Here is a 5301-nt window from a genome sequence, read left to right on the forward strand (position 1 = left end):
GGAAATTAAAGGAAGTGGTTGCAATTGGCCAGTTTTAGCTCTTGCTCAAAAGTTTGGAAATGAAATCTATGGTCTGTAAATGTTTTAAATAGTTTTATGAAATTGTTATGAAATTGTCTGTAATGTACGGAATAGTTGTGATCTGTGCCGCTGTCTTGGCCAGGACTCCCTTGAAAAAGAGATTAGTAATCTCAATGGGATTTTCCTGGTTAAATAAAGGTTAAATAAAATTAAAAAAAAAATAAAAAATGATCCCGACCGGTGCTGGCTAACGCCGCCATAATTACACAAGCTGACGTTACCGGAGAAACAGGCGGACTATGGCTGTTTCCTATCGGCAAGTTTGACTTCCTCATAATGGAAACATGCACAAACAACCGTGACGTCTTTTTGACGTTCTCTACATGTCGCTCTGCAATGTATGGTATGTTACGTTATGGAATATTCTTTTGGCTGCCATTGCCAGCTTATTGGTTATGAAATATTTATAATCGATGTATTACACTACCAATACATTAATGCTGTTTTTTATTCAAAGTAATGACAACTGTGCCTCTTTAGAATGAACCATAATTTAAGATTTTGGTAACATTTTGATTATTATAGTTCCAAAAGAACAACAAATGCATTCACTCATAAAGATCAACTCATAATTTTGCATTTTTATTGCAGATAATCATTTTTATTTTTTCAATTTTGCCTGAATTTAATGTGTAATCACTCTATGTTTTATATATACTGCATGGTTGTAACCTTATAATGTTCGTCACCAAGCATTAGCATGAGCTCCTTGTCAACATAGCACATAATATTAAGCTGGATCGATCGATATTGAAATGTATCAATAAATAAGGTCTCTGCTACTGTGTTGTAAGGGGCGTGTCATTGATGACAAAATGATGCTGTGTGGCAGAAAGCAAGCTGTGTTACGGTTACTGAGCATCATTCTTTCTGTGACATTGTATGATTTACGATTACTCTTGAATGTATCATCTGGGTTCCCGTGTTTTGACAGAAGTTAGAGTAACTAGAGGAGTCAAAGGTGGTATGATGCTACTGGCATGCAACTAAATGAAACGTCCTGTGTCATTAAAATAAAATAACAGAATTTTTCTGGGTTTGAACATTGTTGGAAACATTTGGGATAGACCAAGTGTAGTATACGACTCAATTAAATATATAACATAGGTATAGAAATGTTACATATTGTACCTTTAAGCGGACGGTCCTTCTGCCTGACTCACTTCCCGCTGCTAGACTTTACAGGAGGATGTGACTTAAGGACAGATTCTATCTAGATTCTAGATCTAGATTATGTGGACAGTAATGAACATAGTAGCCTACCACAGTGCAAATTTGGTATAAGAGGTATATTTAAAATGTATGTATGCATTGACTTAGTGAAAAGTTTAGAATTTGAAGGTGCAGTAAGCAATGCTGTTGATATTTGAACTTAACTGTCAAACAAATACAACCCACCCCTTCAGAAACTCCGCCCCCCAGATTCCTAGAGCAACAACTACTGGATGGCCTTCACATTCACATGCTGCTGAGAACAAAGTGACACAAAGCAGGGTTCAGTACACAATGTTCTAAATGTTTAATGAGACATTCAAATAGATATTTTCTAACAATTCCTACCTTCGCTTGGATGTGTAAAAGAGTCACAATGGACAGAAGGATGTTCTCAAGGTTGGCTCACAGATAGGAAAACAGTGTTGCAATTTAGGATACAAAGAGAGACAACGAGAGAGGCTTCTCAGAGTTCTCACAGAATGGAATGTAGAATGTACACACACAAGTCAAGAAAGTCTCAGTTTGGTTCAAATCCTATCCTCCACTGGCTTGACCTCTGTGAGTTGATTCTGAAAGCAGTGGCGAGATCCCGGAGAACAAAGGGACACATAGCAGGGTTCAGTTCATAACGTTTTAAAGGTTTAACGTGACACACAAGGATATATAGATATTTTCTAACAATCCCTTCTTTCATTTTAATGACGTGTAGTAAGATAAGAAAGAAACTCCAGAGAACAGGATTGGTTCAAGGTTTGTTCATACAGAAGGAAAAACAGTGGTACAAGTTATGACATTAGAGAGGTTTTCTACAAGTACTTCTTACTGCCTCTATGTATTATTTTTCTATTTTATTTAACCTTTATTTAACCAGATTGAAAATCTCTTTTCTGAGGGAGACCTGACCAAGACGGTACACCAGTTACAATATCAAACAGAAATACAGAATTGTCAAAATCCCACATAGAGGAAATGATCAGGTCACATGTGGCAGTTGCATTTTTGAATTACATGGCATTTTAACATGGCCTTGAAATCATTTAATGAGACATTTAATGCTCATGGGTAGCCTAAATGGGTTCCATTCAGACCAAACATTAAGTATTTTACTGTAAAATGTCCACAAGATTCAACAAGACATTTTCATTTGGCTATACCCAATGTTTGGATCTGTTGTGGTATTTATGCCAATTAGCACATACATAATTAGATTATGCACCATTTGCCCATGTTAACAAACTACTTAAAAAAACTTTTACATACAATACATTGTTTGTGTTTCTTGATGTAACTAATCAACTCAGTAATGTCCATGGTGATATCTAAAGGTCAAAATTGTTACGCTATTCACGTGAGAAAAAGAATGAATAGGCGCATGAATAGGCTACATTGGGGTCTTTTTCAAAACCTCCCCCTAATGGGATTCTTCAGGGCTTTTTTCCTTACTCAGGACATAGTGAGGCTATAAAATCAGTTTAGTTTGCGTCTGTTACAATTTGGCTTAAGTTGACCCCCATTTTTGCTTAAAACAACTGGACTGTGAGGTGCACTGACAAATGCATTCAAGCAAACCAGTTTAGATGCGGCACTTAAGTCAAAACATGGATCACATGGAGGGAAGTCCTTTGTCTGAAATATCTGAAAGCCCAAACAACTACATCAGAGGCTAAAGAGCACAGAGACGAGTACAACAGGAGGAAGAGCAGCTGGCTTAGAGTTCAGAAGGAAAAGGACCTCATTGTATGTTCCTGTTTACATCTCTGTCTGTATGGACAACTGGAGGGGTTCTTGGGTTGTTGATATAAAACGATTCCCCTCCAACAGAGAACAGAAGGACAGCAGGAAGACAAGGTCTCTAATAAGAACCTGCCCTCTTCATCTTCTTTTCATCTCTGTGCTTCAGTGATGGCCGGTGAACAACATCACTATGGAGCGGACTAAAAGGCAATGGGGGGAAAAGTATTCAGACCCTAAGTAAAAATATTAATACCACACTGTAAAAACACTCTGTTACAAGTAAAAGTCATTGAAAATGTTACTTAAGTAAAAGTATGTGAGTTTAACCATGAACATGTACTTATAGTATTAAAAGTAAAAGTACTTAATGCAGAAAAACGCTTCACATTTTAGAAACTGGAAATGATCCAAGCTGTGTCAATCAAAGTGTTTAATTTAGCTGTAGGCCTACTTGTATAGGCCTATCTATTGTTGGGTAGTTTAATTTATAATGGAACATTGTATTTTATAAACTGCATGTGTTTTGTGTGCAAAACTCTTAATTTGTAAAGTAATTAGTCATTTAAGATGTCAGATTAATGTAGTATTTCTCTCGGAAATGTAGTGGAGTAGAAGTAGAAAGTGGCATGAAAAGAAAAGAAAAAAGAAAGTACCTGTAAGCTAGTACCAGATAGTTTTTTTTATAATTAAAAAGCAAAAAAGGCAAGTAGAGTCGAGGTGAGTCGACCAGGTACCATGTAATGGGAAAACGCCAAAAATCCAGTATTAGACGGGCCCAGGGTTAAAACTGTAGTATTTATCATCAGCTAGTCTATATCTTTTGCATTCCACTCCCACGATTGCTCCGGTGTTGCCAGATGCATGCACACTTTCTTTGTATTGGAATTTTAAATTCGGTGGATTTATGAAGACTATTGTTGACTGCGCTTCAGATTAAAAAAATCAAATAAATTAACAAATTGAGACAGCTAGCTAGATTATCTATCCAATCTGAGTTTTCTCTACCAGCGCCTCTGTGCGGACTTTAGCACCGCCCATGATGATTCTGATTGGTTTAAAGAAATGCCACTAAACCAGCAGGTTCTCCTCCCATCCCCAAATGCTCTGTGGAGTAGCCAGACCCTCCGTCAGCGTGCTTTGGAGGAGGGTCTACAGCAAGACTACAATATGTGTAACTCTTTTCTCTCTTTCCCAAACCAAAACACTAACATCAGATCTGTCTTATGTTACTTTGATTCATATTATGCCCTATTTGCACGGGATTAGTATTAACGGCACTGCTTTCAAATGGTTCAATTTTAAAAATGATTTATCTTTTCTTCATAATGTGTAGGACTACTGCTTTTTTTTAGTTGAGTAGTTCCTTTCTCACCGGGCCCCTGAAGCGCTGCCTGCTTCCTCGCTCCCATGTTGAGCAATTGTGCAGGCAGGCAGGGGTAACAGGAAGCGTGAGCACAAGCAAGCAAGGCAGGCTGCAACAGGAGAAAACACAGATAAGATTAGCCACACAAGCTAGAACACCAGGAAACAGAACTACACAGGGAGCCAGGAGTTACAACTGTACCATGCTAGTAGACTGTACAATCTGGGGTTTAGTGGATCACAGAGCCAGCCTTGAGTACTGCTGGGGGAGGATTAGGGAATGAACTTCACCTGATGCAGCCTGCAAACTAAGCCACGCCCATTACTCACACACACAGAGAAGGAGGGAGAAACATGAGGGATAACAAACAGGGAAACAAACTATGCACACAAACAGGGAGAGGAAAGGGCTCCATGATGGCATCATGACACACACATACAACTATTGGCCAGGCATCCATGCTTACGCAAGGTAACGTAACCTGATTTGTTCAGGTCTTATCCCTTGATGACTTGGGACTTGCCTAGAAGCTAGGTGGGATTGTTGCTACCCAATGTAAGTCGAGTGCAGATGTGAATCACGCGTGCGTCACTTTGCCACACCATGGAATCAAAAGTAGCTAGTCCAACACACCGTAGCTTCTATAATCGGTCATGAATCATGACAACCCAAGGTTGTGTAATGGGGAAAAATTACATGATATCCTCATATATCCTTCTATAATAGTCATGTATTATTATTTATATTATTCATTTACTATGTTTTTGTTTTAAATGACTTCATTCAATTCACTTGTGTATGTGTCCTTGTGATTGTCTTTCGCAGCTAAGATAAAAGACCGCTAGAGACTTTGGGGCATGGGGGACAGATGCAGAAAAGACGTAGAAACGGCTCCAACTTGTCTGTGT

General features: G+C 38.4%; 1 long non-coding RNA gene across 1 annotated transcript in view; it reads right to left on the reverse strand.

Annotated features, from left to right (window-relative positions):
- LOC116694115 (uncharacterized) overlaps positions 1-4895 on the reverse strand; it is a 9004-nt gene extending 4109 nt beyond the window's left edge. Inside the window, exons 1-2 of the long non-coding RNA XR_004333072.1 lie at positions 4823-4895; positions 3160-3172 (exon numbers count right to left, since the gene is read on the reverse strand). This is a non-coding gene — a long non-coding RNA (uncharacterized LOC116694115). The remainder of the gene's footprint in view (positions 1-3159; positions 3173-4822) is intronic.
- Between the last annotated feature and the right edge of the window lie 406 nt (positions 4896-5301).

Source organism: Etheostoma spectabile, chromosome 8 (assembly GCF_008692095.1).
Source record: "Etheostoma spectabile isolate EspeVRDwgs_2016 chromosome 8, UIUC_Espe_1.0, whole genome shotgun sequence".
NCBI classification, from domain to species: Eukaryota; Metazoa; Chordata; class Actinopteri; order Perciformes; family Percidae; genus Etheostoma; species Etheostoma spectabile.